Source organism: Carcharodon carcharias, chromosome 20 (assembly GCF_017639515.1).
Source record: "Carcharodon carcharias isolate sCarCar2 chromosome 20, sCarCar2.pri, whole genome shotgun sequence".
NCBI classification, from domain to species: domain Eukaryota; kingdom Metazoa; phylum Chordata; class Chondrichthyes; order Lamniformes; family Lamnidae; genus Carcharodon; species Carcharodon carcharias.
In genome coordinates, this window is record NC_054486.1 from 236,184 (window position 1) to 250,515 (window position 14,332).

At 52.4% G+C, this 14,332-nt stretch overlaps 1 protein-coding gene across 6 annotated transcripts in view; it reads right to left on the minus strand.

The window, feature by feature from the left end:
- Nucleotides 1-10,508, minus strand: part of LOC121292492 (NACHT, LRR and PYD domains-containing protein 3-like) — a 68,817-nt gene extending 58,309 nt beyond the window's left edge. For 4 of the 6 annotated variants that reach the window (XM_041214514.1, XM_041214511.1, XM_041214515.1 and 1 more), the window contains exons 1-2: nt 7,670-7,777; nt 4,978-5,097 (exon numbers count right to left, since the gene is read on the minus strand). The gene's annotated coding sequence lies outside the window, so the exon portion shown is untranslated. Of the gene's footprint in view, nt 1-4,977; nt 5,098-7,669; nt 7,778-10,457 lie in introns of those variants that run through there. The other 2 variants (XM_041214512.1, XM_041214513.1) reach the window with 2 other exon arrangements.
- Nucleotides 10,509-14,332: the final 3,824 nt, after the last annotated feature.

Here is a 14,332-nt window from a genome sequence, read left to right on the forward strand (position 1 = left end):
CATTCCCAAAATAGAAGATAAGAAGAGTAAGGATGAATTTCAGGGTGAAGCTCACATTGAATCCCCAACTATCAGACTAGCCAAGAGAGAAATTGGACTCCATATTTGACAACCTAAATGGAGAACTGTGAGGGAACCTCACAGGGCTGCTAACTGAATTTAAAGCAAACTGTAAAGAGAAACCAGGCCGTGCCACTGTAGCTCTAACGGATATGCATGAGGGAAAGACCCCTTCCATCAGGCCAGTTGCAGGAAAGATGTTCCAGATTCGGGAGCAGAATTACCCACAAGTTGCAGTACCAACCAATAGAGCCTAGCAGCAGTAACCGGGGCACACCAATTCTGCTCACACTGAAGTGAAATGCTGAACCAGAATCCCTGCAGGAGGCCAAAATCACAGTGCAGTCCACCAACCTCCTGGCCTACTCCTGCTTTTTTCTATGTTTCTATGTTTCAATGAAATCATTCCTCACTCTTCTAAACTCCAGTTTTAACCCAGTCTGACCAATCTCTCCTCAAGAGACAGCCTGTACATTCCAGGTATCAATCTAGTAATCCTCCTCTGAACTGCCTCCAACCCATTTACATCCATCCTTAAAATGGAGAACGAAACTGCACACAATATTCGAGGTGCAGTCTCACCAAAGTCCTGTACAACAGAAGCATAACGTCCTTACTTCTGTGTTATATTCCTCTCCTAATAAAGGATAGCATTCCAGTAGCCTTCTTAATTACTTGCTTTGCCTGCATACTAACTTTTTGTGACTCACAGTTATGTGGAAAATTGCCCAGGCATATCCTGTACACAAAAAACAGGACAAATCCAACTCAGCCAATTCCCTCCCCATCAGTCTACTCTCGATCAATAGTAAAGTAATGGAAGAGGTCGGTAACAGTGCTATCAAGCAGCACTTGCTTAGCTGTAACCTGCACAGTGATGCCCAGTTTGAGTTCCGCCAGGGCCACTCAGCTCCTGACCTCATTCCAGCCTTGATTCAAACATGGACAAAGGAGCTGAACTCGAGGTGAGGTGAAAGTGACTCCCCTTGACATCAAGGCCACATTTGACAGTGTGTTACACCAAGGACCCCTAGCAAAACTGGAGTCAATGGGAATCAGTGGGAAACTCTCCACTGGTTGGAGTCATGCCTAGCACAAAAGAAGATGGTTGTGGTTGCTGGAGATCAGTCATCTCAGCTCCAGGACATCACTGCAGGAGTTTCTCAGGATAGTGTCCTCGGACCAACCACCTTCAGCTGCTTCATCAATGACCTTCCTTCCATGATAAGGCCAGAAGTGGGGATGTTTGCTGATGATTGCACAATGTTCAGCACCTTTCACGATAATGGAACAGTCCACGTCCAAATGCAGGAAGACCAGGACAATATCCAGACTTGGGCTGACAAGTGGCAAGTAACACACACCATACAAGTGCCAGGAAATGACCATCTCCAACAAGAGAGAATCTAACCGCTTGACGGTCAATGGCATTACATTCACGTAACCCCCCCTATCAATGTCCTTTGGGGGGTTGGGGAGGGGGGCTGGCGGGGTTACCATTGACCAGAAACTGAACTGGACTAGCCATATAAATACGTTGGGTACAAGAGCAGGTCAGAGGCTGGGAATCCTGTGACGAGTAACTCACCTTCTGACACCTCAATGCCTGTCCACCATCTACAAGGTACAAGTCAGGAGTGTGATGGAATGCTCCCTGAATGAGTGCAGTTCCCAGGACACCCAAGAAGCTGGACACCAACCAGGACAAAGCAGCCCACTTGAATGGCACCACATCTAAAAATGATTCACTCCCTCCACCACTGACACACACTGGCAGCTGTGCGTACCATCTACAAGGTGCACTGCAGGAATTCACCAAGGCTCCTTCAACAGCACCTTCCATGCACACAGTCATTGCCATCTAGATGGACAATGGCAGCAGATAGCTGGGAGCACCACCAGCTGGAAGTTCCCCTCCATGTCACTCACCATCCTGACTTGGAAAAGCCACCATTCCTTCATTGTCACTGGGTCAAAATCCTGGAACTCCCTTCCTAACAGCACTGTGGGTGCACATATACCACATGGAATGCAGCAGTTCAAGAAGGCAGCTCATCACCACCTTCTCAAGGGAAATTAGGGATGGGTAATAAATACTGGCCTAGCCAGCGAAGCCCACTTCCCATGAATGAATTTTTAAAAATGCCAGCGCTAAGAGGAAACTGCACATCCCCCTGGATGGCCAGAGTCTGAACCATTCCCACCTTTTCTATCTCGGCGTCATCCTTGACAGAAGTCTTACATACAAGCAGCACGTCATCAAGACAGCAGAACAATAACCTGCAACAGGCTCACAGTAAACTGACAAGTTCCTCATGGGGATCACAGGCCAACATCCTGAGGATCTCTACTCTTACCACCATGTACTCAGCTGCAGAATACTGCGGCCCAGTAAGATACCAATCTAACCACAACAAACGTACCAATGTACATCATGCAGGACTCTTTGCCCAAATCACCTCCCCTGGTTCCCTGCTCTGAACAGCAGCACCCCAGCCCCCAGCGGCCCACACCATCCCCACCATCAGAAGGATAACTGCAACTGGCAAAAGTCTAGCGTAACCCAGAATGCTCTAATTCAACAACTTCCTCAACCCACCAGCAGTATACCTTCCATCACGCCACCCCATATGGTTCAACACACAACAGCGAGAAGTAACATCGGTGGACCCATGGCAGGAGGCTCAGCAGGAGAAAACATCCTTCAGAAATCACTCTTGTTGTAGACCCCACTGCTCATCCACCCAGCTTTGAGCTCCTGGAGTGGGTCTCTTAAGCCGTTTCTAGACTGACCAATGCTCTGTGCAGCACCCAACATTAGTGAGGTTGCCAAGACCACCCAGTGTGCTGTGGTGTGGTCCAAACAATGACTCGTATTTTTGAGGAGTGTCCACTGACTAAACAAGAAGGTGGCTAAAAGAACTCCCTCTAGCCACTAACAAAGCTATTGCTTGGCTCTTTGATTATACAAACACTAAATAAATAAACTTAAAATCTTGGATGAATGACAGGTGCTCTCATTGAAACATAAAAGAATCTGAAGGGGCATGACCGTCTAGACACTGAAAAGCTGCTTCCCATGGCTGGGAATCTAGAAGATGGGATTACAGATTATTCAGGACTGAGATAAGGAGGAACTGATTCACTCAGAGTTGTGAATCTACCCCAGAGATTGTGGATGCTCACTGGATGGACAGCAGTGGTTCAAGAAGGGACCTCACCAGCACATTCCCAATTGGGGATGGGCAATAAAAATGCTGACTAGACAGTGACACCCACATCCAATGAAATATTAAAAGGAATGATATAAGGAGCAGGCAGGAAAGCAGAGTTGAGGCAGAAGAGTCATTATGATCAGGCATCGTGCAACAGGCTCAAGAGGCCAAAGGGTCCACAGCTTCTTATGTTCCTATGTTAAAATCACAGCATTGCCAAATCAGGAGCCAATGCAGTAACACACAAAGAACAAAGAACAAAGAAACGTACAGCACAGGAACAGGCCCTTCGGCCCTCCAAGCCTGCGCCCATCATATTGCCCGTCAACTAAAACATTTTGCATTTCCGGGGTCTATATCTCTCTACTCCCAACCTATTAATGTATTTGTCAAGCTGCCTCTTAAACACCACTATCGTACCTGCTTCCACCACCCCCTCTGGCAGCGAATTCCCGACACTCACTACCCTCTGCGTAAAAAATTAGCCCCGTACATCTCCTCTATAGTTTTCTCCTCTCACCTTAAATCTATGTCCCCTAGTAATTGACTCTTCCACCCTGGGAAAAAGCTTCTGACTATCTACTCTGTCCATGCCACTCATAATTTTGTAAACTTCTATCAAGTCACCCCTCAATCTCCGTCGCTCTAGTGAAAACAGTCCGAGTTTCTCCAACTTCTCCTCATAGCTAATAACGTCCAGACCAGGCAGCATCCTGGTAAACCTCCTCTGCACCCTCTCCAACGCCTCCATATCCTTCTGGTAATGCGGCTACCACAATTGCACGCAATATTCCAAGTGTGGCCTAACCAAGGTTCTATACAGCTGCAGCATGTCTTCCCAGCTTTTATACTCAATACCCCTGCCGATGAAGGCAAGCATGCCATATGCCTTCCTGACTACCTTATCCACTTGTGTTGCCACTTTCAGTGACCTGTGGACCTGTACACCCAGATCCCTCTGCCTGTCGATGCACTTAAGGGTTCTGCCATTTACTGTATAATTCCTGCCAGTATTAGACCTTCCAAAATGCATTACCTCACATTTGTCAGGATTAAACTCCATCTGCCATCTCTCCGCCCAAGTCTCCAACCGATCTGTATCCCGTTATATTCTTTGACAATCCTCTTCACTATCTGCAACTCCTCCAAACTTAGTGTCGTCTGCAAACTTACTAATTAGCCCAGTTACATTTTCCTCCAAATCATTTATATATACTACAAACAGCAAAGGTCTGAGCACTGATCCCTGCGGAAATCCACTAGTCACAGCTCTCCATTCAGAAAAGCACCCTTCCACTGCTACTCTCTGTCTTCTATGACCAAACCAATTCCGTATCCATCTTGTCAGGTCACCTCTGATCCCATGTGACTTTACCTTCTGTACCAGTCTGCCATGAGGGACCTTGTCAAAGGCCTTACTGAAATCCATGTATATAACATCCATTGCCCTTCCATCATCAATCATCTTTGTCACTTCCTTGAAAAACTCGATCAAGTTAGTGAGACATGACCTCCCCTTCACAAAACCATGCTGCCTGTCACTAATATGCCCATTTGCTTCCAAATGGTAGTAAATCCTGTCACGAAGAATCCTCTCCAATAATTTCCCTACCACTGACGTAAGGCTCACCAGCCTGTAATTTCCTGGATTATCCCTGCTATCCTTCTTAAACAATGGAACAACACACTAACAGAAACTTACAGTTCACTGCCCTGCAGACAGGAAGTAAAGACACTGATGTCTGTAGAGGAGCAGTCAGGGTCACAGCAGCAGTCGAGTTCACAGACTCTGCCAATCAGGCCACAGATACAACCGGAACAGCTGGAACAAGGCAGAGAGAGAAATGTCTTACTACAGGTCACAGAAAGTATCAAAAACCATCTCCCTCCCATGTCTGAATCCACAATTTTTTTCTTCTCCATTTCCCCATATCAATCTGCAAACTTATTCTCCCATTGCTTTCTACTTATTCAATTACTGGTGCCAGATATGCTCTCAACCCTTTGAATTAAAAATAATAAGGTGAATTTGTGGTCCAATTTTGATCGTGATGCAGGATTAAAGAGATTTCAAAGAAAACACACAGATTTTGAGACTTTCTTTCTACATTATAAACAGAGTTATAGATTACAAAAATGAGGAAGTTATGTTCAATCTTTATCAACCACAGGTTGGGCCTGAGCGAGAGCTTCCGGGTCCCACACTTAAAGAGCTGGAGCAGAATTAACAGAATGGTAGCAAGAATGAGAAACCTTACAAGATAGACTGCAGCAGTTCAAGAAGGAGGCTAACCACCAGCTTCTCAACGGCATTCAGGAACATGCAACAGATGCTGGCCTTGTCAGTGACTCCCAAATCCCATGAAAGAATTTTTAAAAAAATGTCAGTTATGTGAAGCCCTGGGAAAACTGGTGCTGCTTCCCTTAGAGCAGAGAAGGCTAAAGGGAGATTGAACAGAGGAATTCAAAATGAGGAAGGTTTTGATAGTGAGGGAGGAAGTGTTTCCACTGGCAGAGGGGTCAGAAGCAGAGGAGGACAGATTTATGGAATCTGTAGTTGGTAAAGGAACCAGAAGGGAGATGAGTTTTTATTTTAAACAGCGAGTTATGATGATCTGGAAGGAACGATATGGAGTAGCGGGTGCACAAGTAACTCCTCATCCTGCACCACCCCCTGCCCCAAACCCTGTCAACTACCTGCTCTGATTGAGGAACTTAGGAATGTGAAATGAAGTCATCAGTTGACAGAAACTTTAATGACTGGTGTGGGAGCCCAGGGCAAGGGGACAACTGTCCTATAATCAGAGTCACAATATTCAGGATAGCAAGTTAGGAAACACTTCCTGACACAAAGTGTGGGGGAAGTGGGGAAATCTGTCCCAGAAAATTTGTGCTCGAGAACATTCTGCACCATATCCAAGCTGTTCCAGTAAAGCTACACCAGCTACAGCTACCCGCTATGTGGAAAATTGCCCACCTATGTCCTGCACACAAAGAGCAGGACAAGTCCAAGCCAGCTAATTAGCACCCTATCATCCTACTCTACGTCATCAGTAAAGTAGCAGAAGGAGTCATCAACAGTGCTATCATGCAGCACTTGTTTAGTAATAACCTGCTCGCTGAACACAACCAGGGTCACTCAGCTCCTAATCTTATGACAGTGAGATGAGAGTGACTGCCCTTGAGATCAATTCTCCATTTGACTGAGTGTAGCATGAAGGAGCCCAAGCAAAATTGGAGTCACTGGGAAACAGGGGGAAAACTCTCTGCTAGTTGGAGTCATGTCTAGCACAAAGGAAGATGGTTCTTGGAGGTCTGTCATTTCAGCTGCAGGAGTTCCTCAGGGTAGTGTCCTCAGCCCAACCATCCTTAGCTGTTTCAATGACCTTCCTTCCACAAGATCAGAATTGGGGATGTTCACTGATGATTACACAATGATCAGCACCATTAGTGACTCCTCAGATACCGATACAGTCCACGCCCAAATGCAGCAAGACCTGGACAATATCCAGGCTTGAGCTGACAAGTGGAAGTAACATTCACACGACAAAGCTGTCAGGCAACGACCATCTCCAACAAGAGGGAATCCAACCATCGCCCCTTGATGTCCAATGGCATTCCCATCACTGAATCCCCCACTTTCAACATCCTGGGGTTTACCATTGAGCAGAAACTGAGCAGCACTGGCCACATAAAAACTGTGGCTAAAGGAGCAGGTTAGAGGTGGGAAATCCTGCAGCGGGTAACTCTCCTCCCGACCCCCACAAAGCCTGTCCACTGGAGGAGGGGGGGATTTCATGATGGGGACTGGCTCATTGTGAATACTAGTAAGAACGTCACTGTTTCTGGAGAACCGCCCCCGGCCCCGCCCCCAGGCCACAGCCCCGCCCCCAGGCCACAGCCCCGCCCCCAGGCCACAGCCCCGCCCCCCAGCCCTCTCGCCACAAGCCCCGCCTCCAGGCCCGCCCCCAGGCCACAGGCCCGCCCCGGCCCCGCCCCCAGGCCACAGCCCCGCCCCCAGGCCACAGCCCCGCCCCCAGCGGCTCTCGGGTGAAACACACCCTGGATAAGGGAGCAGGAAGTGGGTTGTAAACTGGGATCTCCGGCTGGAGCGGTTACGGATGGAGTCTCTGCAGCTCCAGCCCCGCCCCCGGCCCCGCCCCCAGGCCACGGCCCCGCCCCCGGCCCCGCCCCCAGCGGCTCTCGGGTGAAACACACCCTGGATAAGGGAGCAGGAAGTGGGTTGTAAACTGGGATCTCCGGCTGGAGCGGTTACGGATGGAGTCTCTGCAGCTCCAGCCGCCATTCCCGCATTCACATTGGGCCCTAACTTCCCGCTACCGCCGCAAATTGCTGGCCCGCTGAATTTACAGAGAAAATAAAGGCCCGCTTACCGGGTCCGCAAAACTGCGTCGCCGCTTCCGCTCCCCAGAGCTGCTCGGGGCGGAAAGGGAAAAGGTTTCTCGCGGGCCCAGCGCAGGCCCCGCCCCCGGTTACACAGAACCGGCTGATTGGCTAAAGGGCCAGGGAGATTGACAGGCCAGTGACAAGCTCAGTGGGCAGGAATTGGGGGGAGGGGGGGATGGTCATGTCTAGAGTTTGGGGGTGGGGGGGATGGTCATGTCTGGAGTTTGGGGGTGGGGGGGATGGTCATGTCTGGAGTTTGGGGGTGGGGGGGATGGTCATGTCTGGAGTTTGGGGGTGGGGGGGATGGTCATGGCTGGAGTTTGTGGGTGGGGGGGATGGTCATGGCTGGAGTTTGGGGGTGGTTGCGATGCTCATGTTTGGAGTTTGGGGGTGGGGGGATGCTCATGGCTGGAGTTTGGGGGTGGTTGCGATGCTCATGTTTGGAGTTTGGGGGTGGGGGGATGCTCATGGCTGGAGTTTGTGGGTGGGGGTGATGCTCATGGCTGGCGTTTGTGGGTGGGGGTGATGCTCATGTCTGGCGTTTGTGGTGTGTGTGATGCTCTTGTCTGGAGTTTGGGAGGGATGCTCATGTCTGGAATTTGGGGGTGGGTTGATGCTTATGTCTGGAGTTTGCGGGGGAATGCTCATGTCTGGAGTTTGGGGGGGATGCTTATGGCTGTTGTTCAGGGTGGGGGTGAAGCTCATGGCTGGAGTTTGGGGGTGGGGGGATGGTCATGTCTGGAGTTTGGGGGTGGGGGCGATGGACATGTCTGGAGTTTGGGGGTGGGGGGGGGATGGTCATATCTGGAGTTTGGAGATGGTCATGTCTGGAGTTTGGGGGCGGGGGGATGGTCATATCTGGAGTTTGGGGGTGGGGGGATGGTCATATCTGGAGTTTGGCGGGGGGGGTATGGTCATATCTGCAGTTTGGGCGTGGGTGGGATGGTCATATCTGGAGTTTGGTGGTGGGGGTGTTGGTCATGTCTGGAGTTTGGGTGTGGGGGGGATGGTCATGTTTGGGGGTGGGGTGGATGGTCATGTCTGGAGTTGGGGGTGCGAGTGGGTACGGATGGTGTTGAGGGGTAGGGGGCGATGCTCATGTCTGGAGTTTGGGGGAGGGCGTGATGCTCATGTCTGGAGTTTGATGCTGTGGGGGATGCTTATGTCTGGTGTTTGGGGGGGAATACTCATGTCTGGAGTTTGGGGGGGATGCTTATGGCTGTTGTTCAGGGTTGGGGTGATGCTCATGGCTGGAGTTTGATGCTGTGGGGGATGCTTATGTCTGGTGTTTGGGGGGGGATGATCATGTCTGGAGTTTGATGGTGGATGCTCATGTCTGGAGTTTGGGGGTGGGGGGGGATGCTTATGTCTGGAATTTGGGGGTGGGCGTAATGCTCATGTCTGGAGTTTGGGGTGATGCTCATATCTGTAGTTTTGGGGGGGGGATGCTAATGTCTGTGGTTTGTGGGGGATGCTCATGTCTGGAGTTTGGGGGTGGGGGGAATGCTCATGTCTGGAGTTTGGGAGTGGGGGTTTCTCATGCCTGGAGTTTGGGGGCGATGCTAATGTCTGAAGTTTGGGGTTGGGGGGGATGCTCATGCCTGGAGTTTGGGGGTGGGGGGGGATGCTTATGTCTGGAATTTGGGGGTGGGGGGGGACGCTCATTGGTGGAGTTTGGGATTGGGGGTTTCTCATGCCTGGAGTTTGGGGGCGATGCTAATGTCTGAAGTTTGGGGTTGGGGGGGATGCTCATGCCTGGAGTTGGGGGTGGGGGGGATGCTCATGCCTGGAGTTGGGGATGGGGTCGATGCCCATATCTGGAGTTTGGTAGTGGAGGGGATTCTCATGTCTGGAGTTTGAGGGTATGGGGACGGGGGCTTTGTGAATAATTCTAAGAACGTCACTGTTTCTGCAGAATTTACAGTATTTCTAGAGTGTGAAAGCTTTGTACTGAAGTCATATTGTTCAGTAGAGGGGCGGCCCGGGATTAACCTGCAGCTTTGGAGACAAAAGGGCGCATTTCCGCCTCTCCTGAGGAAAATGGAGCAATCAGAGGCGGGGAGAATGGAGAAAGGCGAAAGGCTGCTTTTCCCTCCCAGACCCAGCTTCACTCTCGCTCTGAAGATCGTGTGTCCCAGCCCAAGGTTAAGAATGGGAACAAATAAAAACCACATAACCAGGGCTGAGTGAGGAAATCGCTGCCATGTGGGCAATGCCGTCTTTCCAAGGTCCCAGGAAGATGAGGGGATCCTCCCAGTCCCTGGACTCACATTGAAACATCCGAAACTATTTACAGGCAATTTAAACTCTTCCCGCCTTTTCTCCCAGTCTCCACTTCATTGGAATATTGGCCCAGCCCCGCCCCCATCCCCAGCCCCGCCCCCCAGCCCTCTCGCCACAAGCCCCGCCCCCAGCGGCTCTCGGGTGAAACACACCCTGGATAAGGGAGCAGGAAGTGGGTTGTAAACTGGGATCTCCGGCTGGAGCGGTTACGGATGGAGTCTCTGCAGCTCCAGCCCCGCCCCCGGCCCCGCCCCCAGGCCACAGCCCCGCCCCCAGGCCACAGCCCCGCCCCCAGCGGCTCTCGGGTGAAACACACCCTGGATAAGGGAGCAGGAAGTGGGTTGTAAACTGGGATCTCCGGCTGGAGCGGTTACGGATGGAGTCTCTGCAGCTCCAGCCGCCATTCCCGCATTCACATTGGGCCCTAACTTCCCGCTACCGCCGCAAATTGCTGGCCCGCTGAATTTACAGAGAAAATAAAGGCCCGCTTACCGGGTCCGCAAAACTGCGTCGCCGCTTCCGCTCCCCAGAGCTGCTCGGGGCGGAAAGGGAAAAGGTTTCTCGCGGGCCCAGCGCAGGCCCCGCCCCCGGTTACACAGCACCAGCTGATTGGCTAAAGGGCCAGGGAGATTGACAGGCCAGTGACAAGCTCAGTGGGCAGGAATTGGGGGGAGGGGGGGATGGTCATGTCTGGAGTTTGGGGGTGGGGGGGAAGCTCATGTCTGGAGTTTGGGGGTGGGGGGGATGGTCATGTCTGGAGTTTGGGGGTGGGGGGGATGGTCATGTCTGGAGTTTGGGGGTGAGGGGGAAGCTCATGTCTGGAGTTTGGGGGTGGGGGGATGGTCATGTCTGGAGTTTGGGGGTGGGGGCGATGGACATGTCTGGAGTTTGGGGGTGGGGGGGGGGATGGTCATATCTGGAGTTTGGAGATGGTCATGTCTGGAGTTTGGGGGCGGGGGGATGGTCATATCTGGAGTTTGGGGGTGGGGGGGATGGTCATATCTGGAGTTTGGCGGGGGGGTATGGTCATATCTGCAGTTTGGGCGTGGGTGGGATGGTCATATCTGGAGTTTGGGGGTGGGGGTGTTGGTCATGTCTGGAGTTTGGGGGTGGGGGGGATGGTCATGTTTGGGGGTGGGGTGGATGGTCATGTCTGGAGTTGGGGGTGCGAGTGGGTACGGATGGTGTTGAGGGGTAGGGGGCGATGCTCATGTCTGGAGTTTGGGGGAGGGCGTGATGCTCATGTCTGGAGTTTGGGGGTGGGAGTGGGTAGGGATGGTGTTGAGGGGTAGGGGGCGATGCTCATGTCTGGAGCTTGGGGGAGGGCGTGATGCTCATGGCTGGAGTTTGTGGGTGGGGGTGATTCATGTCTGGCGTTTGTGGTGTGTGTGATGCTCATGTCTGGAGTTTGGGGGGGATGCTCATGTCTGGATTTTGTGGGTGGGGGAATGCTCATGTCTGGAGTTTGCGGGGGAATGCTCATGTCTGGAGTTTGGGGGGGATGCTTATGGCTGTTGTTCAGGGTGGGGGTGATGCTCATGGCTGGACTTTGAGGCTGTGGGGGATGCTTATGTCTGGTGTTTGGCGGGGGATGATCATGTCTGGAGTTTGGTGGTGGATGCTCATGTCTGGAGTTTGGGGTTGGGGGGATGCTTATGTCTGGAATTTGGGGGTGGGCGTAATACTCATGTCTGGAGTTTGGGGGTGGGCGTGATGCTCATGTCTGGAGTTTGGGGGTGGGAGTGGGTAGGGATGGTGTTGAGGGGTAGGGGGCGATGCTCATGTCTGGAGCTTGGGGGAGGGCGTGATGCTCATGGCTGAAATTTGTGGGTGGGGGTGATTCATGTCTGGCGTTTGTGGTGTGTGTGATGCTCATGTCTGGAGTTTGGGGGGGATGCTCATGTCTGGAATTTGTGGGTGGGGGGATGCTCATGTCTGGAGTTTGCGGGGGAATGCTCATGTCTGGAGTTTGGGGGGGATGCTTATGGCTGTTGTTCAGGGTTGGGGTGATGCTCATGGCTGGAGTTTGATGCTGTGGGGGATGCTTATGTCTGGTGTTTGGGGGGGTTGATCATGTCTGGAGTTTGGTGGTGGATGCTCATGTCTGGAGTTTGGGGGTGGGGGGGATGGTCATGTCTGGAGTTTGGGGGTGGGGGGATGGTCATGTTTGGGGGTGGGGTGGATGGTCATGTCTGGAGTTTGGTGTGGGAGCGGTATGGCCATGTCTGGAGTTGGGGGTGGGAGTGGGTAGGGATGGTGTTGAGGGGTAGGGGGTGATGCTCATGTCTGGAGTTTGGGGGATGGCGTGACGCTCATGTCTGGAGTTTGGGGGTGGTTGCGATGCTCATATTTGGAGTTTGGCGGGGGATGCTCATGGCTGGAGTTTGTGGGTGGGGGTGATGCTCATGTCTGGCGTTTGTGGGTGGGGGTGATGCTCATGTCTGGCGTTTGTGGTGTGTGTGATGCTCTGGTCTGGAGTTTGGGAGGGATGCTCATGTCTGGAATTTGGGGGTGGGGTGATGCTTATGTCTGGAGTTTGGGGGGGAATGCTCATGTCTGGAGTTTGGGGGGGATGCTTATGGCTGTTGTTCAGGGTGGGGGTGATGCTCATGGCTGGAGTTTGAGGCTGTGGGGGATGCGTATGTCTGGTGTTTGGGGGGGTTGATCATGTCTAGAGTTTGGTGGTGGATGCTCATGTCTGGAGTTTGGGGGTGGGGGGGATGGTCATGTTTGGAGTTTGGTGGTGGGGGGGATGGTCATGTCTGGAGTTTGGGTGTGGGTGGGATGGTCATGTTTGGGGGTGGAGGGGATGGTCATGTCTGGAGTTTGGTGTGGGAGCGGGATGGCCATGTCTGGAGTTCGGGGTGGGAGTGGGTAGGGATGGTGTTGAGGGGTAGGGTGTGATGCTCATGTCTGGAGTTTGGGGGATGGCGTGATGCTCATGTCTGGAGTTTGGGGGGGATGATCATGTCTGGAGTTTGGTGGTGGATGCTCATGTCTGGAGTTTGGGGGTGGGGGGATGCTTATGTCTGGAATTTGGGGGTGGGCGTAGTACTCATGTCTGGAGTTTGGGGTGATGCTCATGGCTGGAGTTTGGGGGTGGGCGTGATGCTCATGTCTGGAGTTTGGGGGTGGGGGGGATGGCCATGTCTGGAGTTGGGGGTGGGAGTGGGTAGGGATGGTGTTGAGGGGTAGGGGGCGATGCTCATGACTGGAGTTTGGGGGATGGCGTGATGCTCATGTCTGGAGTTTGTGGGGGAATACTCATGTCTGGAGTTTGGGGGGTATGCTTATGGCTGTTGTTCAGGGTTGGGGTGATGCTCATGGCTGGAGTTTGATGCTGTGGGGGATGCTTATGTCTGGTGTTTGGGGGGGTTGATCATGTCTGGAGTTTGGTGGTGGATGCTCATGTCTGGAGTTTGGGGGTGGGGGGGATGCTTATGTCTGGAATTTGGGGGTGGGCGTAATGCTCATGTCTGGAGTTTGGGGTGATGCTCATATCTGTAGTTTTGGGGGGGGGGATGCTAATGTCTGTGGTTTGTGGGGGATGCTCATGTCTGGAGTTTGGGGGTGGGGGGAATGCTCATGTCTGGAGTTTGGGAGTGGGGGTTTCTCATGCCTGGAGTTTGGGGGCGATGCTAATGTCTGAAGTTTGGGGTTGGGGGGGATGCTCATGCCTGGAGTTGGGGGTGGGGGGGATGCTCATGCCTGGAGTTGGGGATGGGGTCGATGCCCATATCTGGAGTTTGGTAGTGGAGGGGATTCTCATGTCTGGAGTTTGCGGGTGGCAGGGACGGGGGCTTTGTGAATAATTCTAAGAACGTCACTGTTTCTGCAGAATTTACAGTATTTCTAGAGTGTGAAAGCTTTGTATTGAAGTCATATTGTTCAGTAGAGGGGCGGCCCGGGATTAACCTGCAGCTTTGGAGACAAAAGGGCGCATTTCCGCCTCTCCTGAGGAAAATGGAGCAATCAGAGGCGGGGAGAATGGAGAAAGGCGAAAGGCTGCTTTTCCCTCCCAGACCCAGCTTCACTCTCGCTCTGAAGATCGTGTGTCCCAGCCCAAGGTTAAGAATGGGAACAAATAAAAACCACATAACCAGGGCTGAGTGAGGAGATCGCTGCCATGTGGGCAATGCCGTCTTTCCAAGGTCCCAGGAAGATGAGGGGATCCTCCCAGTCCCTGGACTCACATTGAAACATCCGAAACTATTTACAGGCAATTTAAACTCTTCCCGCCTTTTCTCCCAGTCTCCACTTCATTGGAATATTGGCCCAGCCCCGCCCCCATCCCCAGCCCCGCCCCCCAGCCCTCTCGCCACAAGCCCCGCCCCCAGCGGCTCTCGGGTGAAACACACCCTGGATAA